Genomic DNA, 17,747 nt, shown 5'->3' with positions numbered 1-17,747 from the left:
TTTTGCAACATTGAGGCAGGAGATTCTCAGAACAAGGATTGCAAATAGATATGGAGGTTCAGATATCGGCATTTGAATTGCACAATAACTTTATGCCTCCACCTACCTCTTTCAGTCTAATAATAGGCTCTTCCTCTTAAAAAAAAAAAAAAAAAAAAAAAAACCTGTCCTCTGTGTCAGGCTCCTGACTTGTTCCCTCTTTTCTCCTTCTTCTGATGTCCATCCCCTTTGCCTTTCTGGCTAGGGATTGAGCATTTTAGCCAGAGTCCTTCCTCTTGATTAGTTTCTTTAAGTGTACAGATTTTAGTAGGTTTATCCTATATTATATGTCTATATGAGTGAGTATATACCGTATGCATCTTTCTGCTTCTGGGATAGCTCACTCAGGATGATCTTTTCCAGATCCCACCTTTTACCTGCAAAATTCATGATTTCCTTGTTTTTTATTGCTGAGTAATATTCCATTGTATAGATGTACCACAATTTCTGTATCCATTCTTCAGTTGAGGGGCATCTGGGCTGTTTCCAGCTTCTGGCTATTACAAATAAAGCTGCTACAAACATGGTTGGGCAAATGTCCTTCTTGTGTACTTGAGCATCCTTTGGGTATATACCTAGGAGTGGTATGGCTGGATCTTGAGGAAGCATTATTCCTAGTTGTCTGAGGAAGCACCAGATTGCTTTCCAGAGTGGTTGTACAAGTTTACACTCCCACCAGCAGTGGAGGAGGGTTCCCCTTTCTCCACAACCTCTCCAGCATGTGTTGTCACTTGAGTTTTGGATCTTAGCCATTCTGATGGTAAAATCTCAGAAGGAAGGAAAAGAAGACCTCCCCTATCAGTGGACTTGGGGAGGGGCATGCATGCAGAGGGTGGAGGAAGAAAGGGATTGGGACGGAGAGGAGGGAGGGAACCACAAGGGGAATACAAAGTGAATAAAGTGTAATTAATAAAGAATTTTTTAAAAAGAAAAATAATAAAAATAAAAACCTATATGTAGCCGTTCTCCATTTGGCAGGGGCCTGGATTTCGGCAGGTGCCTGGAACTCAGCTTCTGGATGGAGAACAGAGCAACCCCAGGATCAGGTTTTCTGTCTCTCAGGAGCAGCTAGAACACTTTAGGGTGAGGCCGGCATGCTAGCCTGGGGTGTGGAAATGTTTTCCATGGAGTGTTACAATTTAGCTCTTTTAGGGTGAGCTTGCCAGCGGTAGTAGAAACTTGGGCATTCCAAAGCCTATGGCAATACCGAAGTGTTACAGCTCTCCGGTTAAGTGCTGTGCTAAGCACCACAGAGCCCTGAAACCGACCAGAGGCAGGGCTGACTGCGGAGACAGTGCCATGACAGGCAGAAGCCCCACGAGGCCTGCCAAGCCCCTGGAGGTCAGGTGGCAAATCTCCAAGGCGGAGGGAAGCCCCCCCCCCCCCCCCGGAATAAATGAGAAATCTCAGGCCACCATGTTGGAAGGCTCCTGATATCACACGGCGCCGGGCGGGCTGTGAGCACACTCAACATGTTTATTTCAAATCCGGGATTTATAAACCCTGGGCAGTGGGAGGGGTTTCGGGGACACATGTGTTTGATTCAGTGGGGTCAGAGGGCCAGGGAAACATGATTTTCATGTAGTGGTACAGTGCCTGGTTTACATGCAGTAGCACGGTCCCATCACGAGGAGACTATAGTACTTAGTCATCCTACGGGTGGGAACAATCTTTAGGTAAAGTCAAAGGTCATTTGGAGAGTCAAGACGCCAAGGCAACTATTAGCATCGGTTGGGCATCTCCAGGAATCCACAGGTGCTAGCTGAACGCGGTCTCTCATCAGGAAAGGCGGAGCCTGTGGTACTTCTCTGAGGGCTATGTGATGCTCTGTACAAGACCTGGGCTTACCCACATCAGGGGGGAATCGAGACAGACCCTGCTGAGAAGAGGGAGTCCATCTTAATGGGCTGAGATCAGTTTGGCTCTCCAGATGCACCCAGACTTCAACCTTATCCAGCAGAGTTCTACAATATGTAATAATAACAGTTATGAACATTATCAGGTAAGATTTACATCTGTGTATTTGGCACTCTTGGATAAAGTATTTTACCATCTATCAATTTCCATCATCCTAAACAATTTAAATTTAGCTGTGAGACTATCACTATCTAGTCTTCAACCTCATCAGAGACTTAAGAAGGAGTAAATATTACCTAAATATGTAGGAAGTGCAGGCAAGCAGCTTCCAAACATATGGAAATGACGGAGATATTGGGCTGCCTGAAAGTTCTATAATGTTGGAGCATCACCTTCAGCCTTCTGGCTCAGAATATTTGACAGACCTTTCTGTGAGGCAGGAATTCTAAGGGACTTGTCTTCTTTGTTTTTGCAAAGCTCAGCAGTCGATTTTCCCACATGCCTTTTGTCCAGTTTGGACAGTATCCTGCCTGTAGTTGACAGAAGGACATTTTCTCACCCAGTGGCTAGCTTGCCACTATGAAGCCTTAGATGCTCTCTGAAGTAGAAGAGGGGTGCTGCCAGGAGCAGGCCTGTCTCATGGTCAAAAGAGGTCTTAAGTTAATAAAATCGTTAAATGCCATAGTCTGTAGATCTCTGAGGTTTTTGAGGACCATTTATCTTATCTGTCAATCTAGGAAACATGTTTTCGTAATTACCTAAACTAGTATCTAACATGACCATGAATTTTGTTGTCTGACTGCTAACATGCACTTCATAATTACTCTAAACATTTTGTAATAGCAGCTTTCAAAAGGACTAGAATTTAACAATGCAATTTTTAAATTTACAAAGGTACACTACCTTAGCATTTTGTAACCAAATACAATATTAAATATGTAACAAAATACAAAGATTTATGCCAATGTAAAATTTTTGGCTTATTAATGCTCTTTGGTATAAAAGCAGATTCAATAATCTACCTTCTTACTTATCATTCCTACAACCAAACCCTTTTAAATCATAACAAACATCTATCACCCATAAAATGACCAAAAACCATCCCCCCATCTTGGGAATGTGGTGGTGTAGGTTTGTTAAATTGCTTCCTGATTACTTGGGACATAGTTTTTCTTTGTGGGGGGGGGCAAGAAAATTTGGATATTGTCCAGTCTTAAGAAATCTAGCTGTAACTTTTGCTGCGCAGTCTCTGAATTCTGAGAAAGTTCAGAGCTTCACTGAAGTCCTGACTTAGAACAGTCTGAGATGCTAGATGATCTGGGTAGCCATTTAGAAATTGTCCTGGATGCAGATTGTTTAGGAAACACTTATTGAGGCTGTCGGTGAAGTTGGATCATCTGGGCTACTTGTCTGTCTGTCTGTCTGTGTCCTATCCTCTGTAAAATATATAAACTTTCAAAGGTATTATATAATTTTATTACTATATACATGAACTATGTACTGAACACAGTTCAGTTAAAAATGAGTCTCTGCTCCCTGTTCAAATGGGTAAAGCATTTGTTTTTCTACATAAGTTAGTTTGGACTGTATAACCAAGCTGTAGAATAAATTTTTATCTATGTCATTTAAAAGAATGGCATGATAAGTTCTGAGGATTTTGCAGCCAAAGATTTCTTGGCTATGCATAGCTGAAATCTTGGCTGGAGACATTTCCACCTCTCGGTCCATCTCAGAGCTGTGCCCATGTGGAGGGATCAGCAAATTGTGTTACCTGTCCTGTTTGATCTTCTTGATTTCTTTCCTTTTGTCTACAGCCAAGATCTTCAGGAAGTCTCCCCCTATCAGATCTTACTTTTATCAATCTGGAGTTTTTCTTCTCCTGTAGAAACAATTGTATGTTGTGGTTGATCTGGAGCTAAGTATTCAAATCTTAACTGCTTGCCCACCAAGACCGCTGGTGTCTATGAACAAATTCTCACGTATCCAAAATGACATTTGTGAATCTTGTCTACAAATTATCCCTGATTGGATAATAAAGTTGCCTACAGCCTGGACTGGGCAGAAGAGTGGTAGGTGGAGCTAAGGTTTGAGGCAGTGAAGGTTGAAGAAGGATCATGAGGAGGGAGAAAGGTGAAGACAGAAGAAAGGACCGATTCCAGAGAAGATAATAAATGCAAGTAGGGCTGGAGAGATGGCTCAGAGGTTGAGAGCACTGGTTGCTCTTCCAGAGGTCCTGAGTTCAATTCCTGGCAACCACATGATGGCTCACAACCATCTACAATGAGATTTGGTACCCTCTTCTGGCTTGCACACATACATTCAGGCAGAATACTGTATACATAATAAATAAATAAATCTTTAAAAAAATAAATAAATGCAAGTATTGGGAACCATGGATGAGAGGAAGAGTGGGCAGTGGATCAGATTTTATGCCCAGCTCTGTGCTTAGCTTCCGAATAAATCATAGTCTCTATGTGTGGTTATTTTGGGGAAATCAGTGGTTAAGAATTAATGATTTACCATAATATGACTCAATATTAATTATTAATAATCATTCTACAGATGGTGCCCCTAATTCATATGATTATTATTACCTATGTCAATGGAATTAATTATTATATTACTTAATGTTGATTATTAACTAAGTGGCAGTTATTCTTTAACCCACTATTATATAAATCAAAGACAAGAAAAGCTCTTAAGTTTTTAATAAGCCTTAATGCTCTGGAGCTGGGCAGATATCAACCCCTAAGCTACTTCCTGTCCTCCAGGCACACGTCCTGTGCCACTTGTCTTAACCATTCCTGTCTGAGCTGCTCCCCACCCGAAATGGAAAGCATGTGCAAGTATTATTAATTAATAATTAAAATATTTTAATTAATTAAATAGATGGCTTTGATCCTAATACTTGGGACACAAAGACAGCAGATAGGTCTTCTTTTGAGTTTGAGGCCAGCCTAATCTACAGAGCAAATCTAGGACAGCCCAGGCTACACAGAAAAGCACTATCTCAAAGTTAATAAATATATATCTCTGTAAAAAGAGCATATTTAGACTTCATAAGGAGAAATTAATGCTTTGTGAATCAATAGTAATTATTAATATTCGTTCAGCAGTTTGCTCTTTATAGCCAGACCTTAGATGCTCCATATTGGTGCTTAAAGTTTCACTTTTTGGCCATTTGTGTGTTTGGGTGCTCCCTGGTGTGTGAGTCAGATTCTCTACAGTAACAGAATTTATAACATGAAAACGTACATATATGTGTATGTATTCATTACACGGAAAATCGGGTGGATGTCTCAGCTGCTTTAAGTAGATGCTGGGATCAGGAAGGAACAGGCTCTAATGCCAGTGGAGGGATGGGCTTTCCAGCAAGAGGAGAGCAAGCAGGCAAAGAGCGAAAGCTTACTTCTTCCACATCCTTATAAGGGCTTCTAGCAGAAGGCATAGCCCCAATTAGGTCTGGATTAAAGGTTTGTCTTAGTTAGGGGTTCCTATGGCTGTGATGAAACCCCATGACCAGAAAGCAAGTTGGGAGGAAAGGGGTTATTTGGCTTACACTTCCAGATCATAGTCCATCAATGGAGGAAGTCAGGCAGGAATTCAGACAAGGCTGGAACATGGAGGCAGGAGCTGATGCAGAGGCCTCCAAGGGGTGCTGCTTACTGGCTTGCTCCCCTGGCTTCCTCCACCTGCCTTCTTACAGAACCCAGGACCACCAGCCAAGGGATGGCCTCACCCACAATGAGCTGGGCCCTCCCCGCTGATCAGTAGTTGAGAAAATACCCTAAGGCTGGATCTCATGGAGGCATTTTCTCAACTGAGGCTCCTTCTGTGATGACTCCCGCTTGTGCCAAGTTGACACACAAACCAGCCAGTACAAGCAGTCAGGGCTCCATCAGCTTATCAGAACTCTCTTGATCAACGTCAAAGCTCTGAACTTCTAAAATCTTATAACAACATAAGCAAAACAATAGCATAGAAGGGGAGAAATCTGAAATATCTCCCATTTTAATATACCCTAAATTATTTTTATATCATTATAATTTATATTCATATATTTTAAAACATCTATTTATACTTAGACCCTCCAATCTTTTACATCTTTATAACTTAAACTTTTATATCCTCAGACCTTATATAAACTTTACATCTTTCTATCCAGTTATTCACCAAAAGACACATGAAGCCTGTGAGCAAGGCAAACCTCTTTGCCTTTCTAAATAAGAGATCTAGTACCTAGCAGTTCTAACTAGCTAATAAATTGACCAATGAACTAACAGTAGATCTAATTGTCTGCTCTTTAGCTGCAAAGCTACCATTGGCTTAGCTTAGCCATCAATGTGATCAGAGACCTGAGAAGGATAAATTATAAGCTAAATGAATGTACCAATCAAAATGACAGAGACGACTAGTCAGTCCACCACCAAAGCAGTTGTCCCTGGCTCCTGTGGTCTCACGGCATCATGAGCAGAGGTGGTCCAGCCATCGGGCCTAGCAGATGAAAGACTGTTTCTGTGGAAAAGAAGAACATGAGAGACGGATCTCACCTTGCCTTCAGCAATGTGAAACAATGACTCTCCAGGTGTCCACAGCTCTGTCCACAGTTTAGGCTGGGCCCTAGCGTTGGGCCAGTTGGGGCAGTCTTGCCCAGTGGTTAGCATACGACCATACAGAGTCGCAGTCATCTGTTGTTCTGCCCAAATCTTCTTGGAGACCTTGGGGAGCTACTGCTAGGACTTTCTGTCATAATAAGCTTACACATGTTAGCATGCCATCTTCCACAGATCTCTGACAAGCTGAAGGGCCAGCCTATAAGTTACTCTTTGTCTATCTTTCATCATCTGCTCTAAACTGCATCCTGTAAAACAGAATGCTATAATCTCTAATTCTGACATATTCCTTAGATAAGTGTTTTAGGACCACATCTATTTCAAGTAGATCTACAAAAGCAAACTTTGTAGTTACCCATCCTAGGCTTAATCTTGAAAACATAAACAAGAGACCATGTAAAGCTCAATCTTGTAACCAACTTCAGTCATTAGCATGACTTTAAATATCTTTCTGAACTAAAGTCAAAGCAAAACTTTCAGTCAAATACATAGAGAGCCTAGCAAATCTTGCTGATCCTCCCACATTGAATTAAAACTGAACAGCAAAAAGCTTAAAGGACAAAAGTTTGACTCAGCACTAAACAGAGAACTAAACACAGCTGGCAGCCCTCAGCAAAGATGGATGATTCTGGCCATACCAAACCTATCGGCCAGAAAGAAACAGCATTAAATCATATACATAGGAACTGGCTGTCGGGCATATATTTCCTATAATGGTTAACAATGACTTGATTATGACTCTGTAAAACCCTGGGCTAACATGGAGCTACAGTCTTCTTCCCCCTTTAAAGAACATAAGCAAACATTTTGCATTGAAGAATCACCAGCCTTTTAAATGAAGAACAACATTTTTACAGCTCTTCTCAAATCATATTTGCAGGTATGAGAAACCAAAGCAAATACAGTTCAAATGCCCTCTGGCTTTCTATACATACCCTGACCTTCCATAACATTCTATATACCTCCAAGTTAGGCTTTTCCTAGCTCCGTTCCTCTGGTTTAACCAGATATTTTTACTTTCGACAAGATATTCTTTTCTTTTCTTTATTATCCCAGTCTCTTGCTGTCTCCCTTGCTTTTCAGACAACATAAAAACTTCCATTTCTCTCTTAAGTCATTCCATGGGTTTTTATCATCCTGCCATGATATACTGTAAAAGCTGCAGTTTTCTTAATTGGCTTAAACAGTATGGCTTGGTTTCACTTGGCAAAAGTGATAAAATAAATACCAAGGTGTTTTGACAACGCCAAAGGGTTGAGAAACTGTTCCAAGTTCTTTGTTAGATTGCCCAAGCTCATTATTTTAAAATACCTGATGAACTTTAAAATGTTTTATAGCCCTAAACATTCTCCAAAGCCTGTTTTTGCAGCATTAAAATATTAAAATACTCAGAGTGAAATCATAGAGCATAACCATAGTTTTTAGAAGTCAAAACCAAATTTTATCCATGTAAACAATTCAGTGCCTCTAAAATCAATACCAAGTGTATTATTTTGATGTTATAAACTTTGGTTACCAGCAAGAAAAGTTCTTGTGTACAAACACATGGAGATGCAGCTTTAACATCTCATATAAACAGAGTTTCAAACCTTATTTTTTATAAACCTGGTTTTTAAGACAGGACAGAAATCATGTAAAACCTTAACATACTTAATAACCAATAATCAGCACAAGACATGCAAAACGTAGTAAACTTACATATTCAAAACATACAGACAAAACTTATTTTTACTTCTTTTAGCTGTAATTTCAAGGGAGGAACATCTTGCTACCTGTTGAATCCAATTCTTATGACCATAGAGGCTTGTAGCTTTCTTTCCTGAGAAGCTGCTGTTGCCTCTTTAAGAGCTGCCTGTATCCAAGTGGGTTCCTAGTAAGGGGAGCAGGGACTGTCTCTGACATGAACTCAGTGGCTGGCTCTTTGACCACCTCCCCCTGAGGGGGGAACAGCCTTGCCAAGCCACAGAGGAAGACAATGCAGCCAGTCCTGATGAGACCTGATAGGCTAGGGTCAGATGGAAGGGGAGGAGGACCTCCCTTAGCAATGGATTTGGGGAGGGGCATGGGAGGAGATGAGGGAGGGAGGGGAGGTGGGATTGGGAGAGAATGAGGGAGGGAACTACGCTGGGATACAAAAACAAATAAATTGTAATTAACATAAAAATTTTTTAAAAGAAAAAAAAAAGAGCTGCCTGCCTGCACAGAAGCCTTTCTGTGGGTGGGCTGCATTCCCAAGCAACCCGACTCTAGAAGACCTCTGCCACCAGAGACCTGAGTAGTGGCAGAGACCAGAGCATTGTCAGAGACCTGCTAGACTAGGGCCTCCCAGAAATGGGTAAGAGTTAAGTCTAGGGAGTTAGAAGCAGTCTGTCCCATAGCGTCCGTCACGGTCCAATACAAACAAAGACGCACAAATACAAGGAACAAAACAAAGGCAAACACATTAAAAGTAGCCACACCGAGACTGGAAAGAGAAGTGAATCCAAAAACTCAGACTCACAGACTCCTGCTGCGGAAACTGAAAGCAGCACAGAGAGGAGAGAAACCCACGGCGGGGCTCTCTGTCCTCCACCGAAAATCTCCCCAACTGACGGTCAGATCCCTCGTCCACCCCAGGGCCAGGCACGGTTTCCCTGACCCCAATGGCTTTAACTGTCTAGTGGGTTCGCTCTTAGCCACGTCGTGCCACAGATACAGACACCTCCAGGCTTTTCAAAACCGAGAGTAAACACAAACACAGACACTGCACGGAGACACTTACCAGCCAGCACAACATCCTCCACGTCAGGGTCCTGGAGGTTTGGGGGAACCCAGGACCAGCCCCCAAATGTTCCGCCTATGTCACAAGACCTCCAAGAGACCACCAGGAACATGAGTCCAAAGCAAAACACACAAGGGTCTTTATTCAGGCTTGAGCTTGGGTCGCAGTCCTTTCTGACACCACTGGATGGGAGAGCAACAGCCAGCGCCAAGGGAACGGGGTTTTTAAGGGAAAAACCAAATGTCACAGAAAACCAAGTGTCACAGTCAGCATGAGGTTAGAAGGAAACTGGGCTCAGCATGACTTAGTTAGCAAGGCTGCTTCAAACATCTGGAGTCTGACTCCAGGCGTTTTGGTTTTCAGATATTTAAACACAGTGAATTTGGGGTTGGGGGACAGGGACATTTTCCTGTGATAATTACCATTTTAAAAAGCTTACGGCATGACAACTTCGAAACTCCCTTGCAAAGTGTATTCTTTTGCAAAGCACCTGTGACCTCTTCCACAAGAATGGGTTCTACTGACAGAAACAATGCTCAGGGTAAGGGCGGTTGGGGTGAGGGCTGGTTTCACAGAACAGCAAAACATCACGAGGTTATCAGGAACATCTGCTCTGGCCTTCTGGGTGAACAGGTGCCGATTTCTTCTGTTGAAGAGAAAGCCTGTGTGTTTAACTATTCTGGTGTCTCTGGTGCCATCTGTGAGCTCGGGGACCTCGTGTCCTCTACGCAATGTTGTCGTAAACCTTAAATCGGAAAAGGGGATCTGTGCAGCATAAAATTGGATATTGCATATTTTGATCAGGACAATAGGTCACTTTCTTCAGTGACAGGTCCTGAGAGAGAGCACCAGGAGGTCAGAAGATAAGGAAATAGCTTCACTTGGCATTGGGAGGTCTTGAGTGAGCTGTGTCTTATATATGCTATTTTCAGGGGAGGAAGGGGACCAAGCCAACAGAAGGTTAATCAAGCAATGCTGTACAACAGGAACACAAGGTTCGTCCCAGACGGAACACACAGTGGCCTTGCAGCAGATACCTCGAGTCTCTTTGAAATGACTAAGGTAGCGTCATCTTGTTCTGGTTCCAGTCTGTGTTTGTTTAGGTAGTTCTCTGCCTACCCCCAACAGCAGTCACAACTGCCTTGGCAGTGTTGAGAACGGAAACCACCAAACTAAAGCCATATTCACTATGCATAGGATGGACCCTCCAGAGCGGCTTTGGAGAACACGATGTGGGTCAGCTTTTCAGGCCTCCTTTTACATGGGAAGAAGTGTAAACTGGGGGTGTGCTAACACACGGACTGTACAAGTGAATCTTACAGAAGCAGATAGCAGATTAGATTATTTGACAGCTCATCTTGGCAGAACATTTCAAGATTCCTTGTCAGAACACCTTATTTTATTAGGGTAGAGTCTATGCGAGTCAAACTTGAATTTTATAGCAAATAGAACCCACTTATTCTGAACTCATAACAAAATGGACTTTTACCCTAAAATGGAATCAGTCGGGTCCATCAGCAGTACAATTGAGATGTCCATGGCCTTGACATGTTAGCCAAAATAAAAGGAAACTAGAATAACTTAAAAATAATTGACCTGTTATATCTAAAATAATTACTATGCTCTGCCAGGAATGAACATTTCAAGGTTTGCCTGATCTTCATCTAACTTTGATGTCAATTATGGTTCTTGTGGGTTTTGCCTTAAAAATTCTGTACCCCTGAGCCTGGGCACGAAGGGACTTTACAGAGACACAAGGCTGCTCTTGCTCTGACCATGAATAAAAAGGACTTAATACTTTTAATTGGCTAACTCGACATGGTTGGTAATTGTATTTGGGGGGGGTGCAGTGAAGGAGCTGCAGACATGGCCACTCGGCAAGACAGTTAAGATTTTTATCATAGATATGAGACAAAGAACAGCAGAGGCATCTGAAGAAGCCCAGAAGAAAGAAAAAAAGTAGCCTAAACACAGCCAACAGACCGGACATGGCCAAGGCTAAGGGCCTGGGAGAGCTAGAGAGGAAATAGCTGGAGATAGTGAGATAGCAGGAGACGGACAGCAGTGTGGGGGCAGGTGGTGAGAATAGCGGGTTCTAAGAAGGATGCTGGGAGGAGGGAATCCCCTGAGCCGGAGGGAGCTAAGTGTCAGAGGAGGTGAGAAAGGCCAGGATGCTATCGTGGACTTTGAAACATGTAACAGGCAGATACTATGGGAGCCTGAGAGCCAGCGTGAGCTTTGCTATGCTGATAGGCACCACAGGTAGCCATGTCCCTTCTACAGAGCTAAGGAAAATGACTCCTTTTAGCAGATGGGAATTGGTTTCATGAGTTCCTAAGGAGAGCTGGCTTTTCTCTAACTATCAGAAATATTCATCCTATAAAATATATTTTTTCCATTTCACTCTTCCCGTTATTTAGAATGTTACACACTATTATATGGTGATTTTGCCAAAGGCACAGCATGGATGTTTTCTGTAAGAAGTAATGGTGATAATCACCAGGATGAAATCCTCACCATGTTCAAGCTCTAGACAGTGACAACAGAATTATTACCCAAAGTCCATGGCCATGGAGTTCTAATGTAGATTTTTGTTGGTTTTTGAGACAAGAGTCTCATTTAGTGCAATCTGGCTTCACACTCCACGTGTAGCTGAGGCTAGTCTGGACTTTCTGCTTGTCCTGTCTCCAGCTTCTGAGTGCAGGATTACAGGTGTGCACCACCATGCCTGACTCAGAAGTTCACTCCGTCCTTCGTTTGGATTATGTGTATGTGTGTGGGTTTGTTCATGTGAGTGCAGTGCTCCCAGAGGCCAGAAGAGGGCGGCAGATCTTCTGGTGTCGGAGTTCCAGCAGCGATGGGGCACCTGTGCTGGGAGCTGATCTCACACCCTCCACAGAGCCTCAGTTCCCTGGATTGTTTGTTGTTGTTCTGTTATGTTTGGGGGTTTGTTGTTTGGTTTTACTAGAGGCTCCATTTTGTCATCTTCAACTTCCGTGAACCTGTCTGTGAAAATTCGACTATTTGTGTGCGTGTGTGTGTGTGTGTGTGTGAACATTCAGCATGATTATAAACTGTTCAACATTGGATTTGTATAGACAAGAAGAATAACCTGCTTTAAGACACCACAATCCCAAATTTCTAAGACGTCTTCTGTTGGCAATGCAATTCTGTCCTTCAAAATATCCTTAGCATTTAGTGAATGAATAAAGTTGCTGATACCCTAAGTACAGCAATCTGCGGGAGGAGGCAAACTGGAGGGAGAATGAGGAAACCTCACTGGAGATGACATCAGCTGTTTGGAGAGCATTTTACACTTCGGGACTGTTTGAAAGCTCCCATCGGTGAAGTCCCTGATAACATACCCACAGTCTCAAAAACACTCCGCTAGTACAGCTAACGGACTCAGCAGGACTTTGGCGTGAAATAGAGATTTGCAGGGAAGTCTGCACTCAGGAGGATCAAAAGGGGTGCACACAGAGAGGCCCTGCCCTCGAGCTTGTCCGCACACGGCTTTGTGTTTTAAGGGTTTTATCCAGCCTGTGGGTAAGGTTGAGCTTCTCGTGGTCTGACCCCTTCCTCACCGCCACAGCTCAGTTCCTCTTCCCCTAGGCTAGCCTCTGGACTGGCGCTCAGCAGAAAATAAAAATTAATTTCAACGGAAAAAATGTTAGCCAGAGAGCAAACACTTCTCGCTTATTGCGTGTTATCATTGTGTCAGTGCTGCGTGTGACATAAATAAATTCAGAGAAGTTAAGTAGCTTCCCCGTGGTCCAAGGGAACGCTGCTGTGAGACCACCGAAGCGTCACTGCTGATCACGGCCGATCGCTTCTTTCTACTCAGCAAGGCGCTTTCAGCTTTGTTAGGCACAGTGGGAATGGGCTGAAATCAAGTCAAAGCTAGGTTCTCTCTGGGTAAAATTCATCTTTCGCAGTAGGGATGTGAAGAGGGCCAAGAAATACGACATTTCTGTCTTCTTGGTGCCTTAGCGCTTGCCGAGGACAGCAGACGTTGGAAGTCTTTTGACGTCCCAGCACTTTCCAGGAAGGAGGACCAGGGTCCTGCATTCAGGCAGGGACTCTGCTCCTCACAGCTGTGATTTCGGACAATGTGGCAGAGCTCACTAGAGACCGACCTATAGGTAGTCTTCCAGGCTGAATCCCCAGGCATCGCTTCTCACTTCTTCCTAGAAAATACTACGATGTTGGTATAACGTAACACACAGTTTATGTTAAAGTGAAACACCCTCTCTTGTTAGTTTGTTCTCAATTTAACACAAAGCCAGAGTTGTCTGAGAAGAGGAAACTCAATTGAGAAAATACCTCCATCAGATTGCCTCTAAGGAAGCCTATAGGGCATTTTCCTGATTGACTGACTGACTGACTGACTCGGGAGGGCCTAGCCCACTGTGCGCTGTGCCAACCCTGGGCATTCGGTCAGGGTGGTATGAGAAAGCAGGCAGAGCAAGCTGTGAGGACCAAGCTCGCAAGCAGCATCCTGCCATGGCTTCCGCTTCAGCTCCTGCCTCTGGGTCCCTGCCCTGGCTTCTCTTCCTGAAGGATTGGAAGGGTAAATTGAAATAAGCCTTTTCCTCTCCCAGTTGCTTTTGATCACAGCACCACAAGCCAAGCTAAAGCAATGCTTCTGCCTGGAAGAAGGGTAATTGTGTCTGTGCCCACTGCTGAGGCAGCGGCCTTGTGTGGAACACTTTCTCCCCAGCAGCAGCATGTGTGAGGGGACGGGGAGAGCTGACATGCTTCCTAAGTTACAATCCTACTGTCTTTCTACCCTAGAGGCATTTCTGTCAGTCACACACTCCAGCCTTCTGTCTCTTCAGCGTCAACATCAGCTGCCAAATTAGACAGACAAGACTAGAAGTCTGTGAGAGCAAGGGCTCCTGGGACCCTTATTCTCCCAACCTGGTTGTGGCAGCTGGTTCGGTTCAGAAGCCACCAGTGGAAATGCTGTTTCCTGTGTGTGACACCTGATGCCCCTCTCCTTCAAGCTACGGGGGTTAAGGCTGACTTCTCTCTCAGACGAAGACTCCCAGTTTCCCAGCCTTTCTTTCTCCTTTCTGTGGCCGAATGGTTATTATTTTGTCAAGGCTTCTAAGACGAGTCCTGACTGAGAGGCCAACCATTCTGACCCTCTCTATTCCTCACCAAATTTGGGTAAAAGACCACTGTTTAAAAAACAAACAGGCAACCAAAACAACCTCCGTGCGTTGCTCAGAAGAAATAGCGAAGACGATGGGAAAGGGCACTTGCTCCAGTTGCTCAGCCTAATCACATTTCCCCGTTTCACCAGCCAGCTCACTCTCAGACATTTCTTCACGACGTGATTCAAGAAGATACCCTGACCTCTTCTTCAGCAGACCAAGATTACTTAATCTTTTGCTGTGTTTGCACAGAGCTGGGGCCCCTCCGCCACGCTTGTGTGAATGGTGCGTTTGTTACACACTCAACGTATTTCTCGTCTGTATTGGGGTCTAAGCATTCGTAGAGGAAGAATCACCATCTGGATTCATTGCTGTCTTGCTTCCTAAGGACACTCAGACAACATCAGCAGCATGCTTGGTGATGCATCTAAGAGTAAGCACATCACTGACTGGCAGCTTCCTTCAGTCCTTGCCAAGCCAGAGGACAATTTGGAGCCAAAATTAGGACTATGTATGGGGTTCTTGGCAGTTTCTGGGTAATGTGCCTTGTGTACAAATGTTTATTTAATTATTTGTATTTGAAAACACTGCCACTGGATTCAAATACAAGTGCTCTGTCTGCGTGTACACCTGCACGCCGGAAGAGGGCATTTGACCTCTTTACAGATGGTCCTGAGCCACCATGTGGTTGCCGGGAATTGAACTCAGAAACCATGGAAAGAGAAGGCACTGTTCTTAACACCTGAGCCATCTCACCAGCCCTTGATTTTACTCTTTCAATAGGAACAATGAACTCAAAACCAAACATAAATAAAATGCATAGACTAGATGAACTTCATGTAAGCGATAAACAAAAATTAAATATACAGAAAATTTTCTTATCTTTACCAAGGAGAAAGAAAGGATTTGGCATAGACAATGGTCAGTGGGGGAGAGGGTAGGGAGACTGTGTCACACATGCATTTGACAGCACACTCAAAAGTGATTTACAGTTTCCTTTTCCTAAGACTTTCCTCTAACAAAAGCTGGACACAGAACCCCGGCTGGTGACCCCTGCATGGCAGAGACTCACGGGCAATGTGCTCTTGTCATTCCTTTGCTTGCCCGTGTATGCAAAGCACATTGTTGAGAGTTCCTCTAGGCACGGCTCAGGCCTGTAACCCCAGCGCTTGGGGGATGGAGGCTGGAAGATCAGGAGTTCAAGGTCAGCCTAGAGTCTGTTTCAAAAAACAAGGGTCAAACATAGACATGTATGTGTGTACATCTTAACATACATATTTCATTAGTGGAGGAGGTAAAAATCATCACCTAAAAGAGACATCCCAAAATTGGTGTAACCTCTTGGTATCCATGTTACTAGAGTGATCCTGAGAGAGTGCTAAAGGCTAACACTCCTTACGAACAGAGCAGACATCTCACAGGAAGGCCCAGGGCCATTATCCATGAATAGAGGAGACTATTCTGAGAGCTAGGAACAGAGACCAGCCAAATCCAGGATTTGAACTGGATTTTTCTAAAGACAAAACAGATTCCTTCAAGATGATTAGGACATGAAGGGCAGGAAACTGAAAACAAACAAACAAAACAACAACAAAAAAAAACCCCACTAAATCTGGGATTTTAGCTAATGCCAATCTTAATGGACATCTGTGCAAACCATTCATGAATGCAGTTACTAGCTATGACGGCATCCATTGTTCTAGGTCCTGAAGGTACAGTAGCAAATGAGATTTATGTCTCTGTACTTTTGTGGAACTTGCTCTTTAGTGAGACATTAAAATAATTACTACATAAGCATGTAAACAGATGAAGTTTAAATAAGGATCTGTGATGGCCTGAATAAGAATGGTCCCCGTAGGCTCATCTATTTGAAAGGATTGGTAGCTGTGGCCTTGTTGGAGGAAGTGTGTCACTGGAGGCGGGGTTTTAGAGGCCTAAGCCACGCCCAGTGTCTCTCTCTTCCTGCTGCCTGCAGATCCAGGCTTAGAACTCTCAGCTCCTTCTCCAGCACCGTTTCTGCCTGCATGCTGCCATGCTTCCTGCCGTAATGGTAATAGACTAAACCCCTGAAACTATAAGCCAACCCCAGTTAAATTTTTTTGTAAGAGTCACTGTGGTCGTGGTGTCTCTTCATAGCAATGGAACATGGACTAGGACAGATGCCAAGTAGTAGGGGGTACTGTGACAGAAAGGAGAATAAAGGGTAGAGAACAGAAATTCGAGCCTGACCAGAAATGAGGAAGCCATAAGTCAAGACAATTAAATACCTCTTCAAGTTGAGGAAATGGAAATTGTTGAAGAGCAGGTTGGAAAGAATGAAAAAGAATCAATACTTTCATGTATTAACAATAGAAATGAATTAGAAAGGGGGTGGGTGAAAAAAAAAAAAGAAATGAATTGGTAAAACCTTTCTTGGGTAATGTCCTTAAGCAGTATATGAAGAAGTTTAAAGTCTGCTTATTAAGTTAATGTAGTAAGATGAGATACAGAAAATGGCAAACTTTTTTTTACTAATACTGACCTAAAATATGAACTTGAAAATAAACCAAAAGAAAGTATCCTACAGGCGGTTAACAACTGCTGGGAAGAAAGGCTCAAAGAGGCCACCCCGTCCCCCGCCCTTCCCCACCCCTCCCCTGAGGGTCTAGGTGTAGTGAATGGTTGCCGGAGGATGGGTATTTTCATCAGTGGTGTAGCCACGGGTAAGTTAAGTTGCTCTTACAACTTTTTACCCTTGCTACTGAAGGCAGCCCTTATTAAACCCGATTTTACACACACACACACACACACACACACCAGAATGGACATGACCACAAGTTGGTGCCAATTTACTGTGGCTTTCTCTCCAGCTGCTTGTCCCCATAACAGGGATGTGTTATTTGAAGGAAAATGACTACCTGGCAGCCACCTGGACTCCTACAGAGCCAGGGCTGTAAGATTCAAGACGATTGTGACATGTCAAGGGGCCCTCCCTTGTATCTGGGCCCCTCCTTTTTGCCATGATGGTGACATCGTTTTGATAAGGCTGTGACCGGAGAGGATGTGCCTGCGTAGCATGGGGTGATCTATGGTTTTATATCTTAGGTTCAAATGTGGCAAATGGAAGGAGTGTGAGGAAACATGAAAGTCTCTCCCAGACAAGGCAGAGCAGCGCTTGTGAAACAGCTCTCCTCACAAATGAGAGCAGTGGAGATGGCTCAGCAGTCAAGAGCACCGGCTTGTCTTCTGGAGGACTCCTTCAATTCCCAGCATCCACAGAGCTCCCTATAACTCCAGTCCGAGAAGACCTGGACTCTTCTGACCTTTGTGGACGCTTCC

At 43.7% G+C, this 17,747-nt stretch overlaps 1 long non-coding RNA gene across 1 annotated transcript; it reads right to left on the bottom strand.

Moving 5' to 3' along the window:
- Positions 1–3,716: 3,716 nt before the first annotated feature.
- On the bottom strand, positions 3,717–9,325 carry LOC129673857 (uncharacterized). Its single transcript, XR_008719743.1, has 3 exons — positions 9,271–9,325; positions 6,287–6,411; positions 3,717–3,775 (listed from the first exon to the last, which is right to left on the bottom strand). It is a non-coding gene; the product is annotated as an uncharacterized LOC129673857 (long non-coding RNA).
- Positions 9,326–17,747: the final 8,422 nt, after the last annotated feature.

The sequence above is a fragment of the Psammomys obesus genome, unplaced genomic scaffold, assembly GCF_907164565.1.
Source record: "Psammomys obesus unplaced genomic scaffold, mPsaObe1.curated_primary_1811, whole genome shotgun sequence".
NCBI classification, from domain to species: Eukaryota; Metazoa; Chordata; class Mammalia; order Rodentia; family Muridae; genus Psammomys; species Psammomys obesus.
This window is presented reverse-complemented; position numbering and strand designations above follow the sequence as displayed.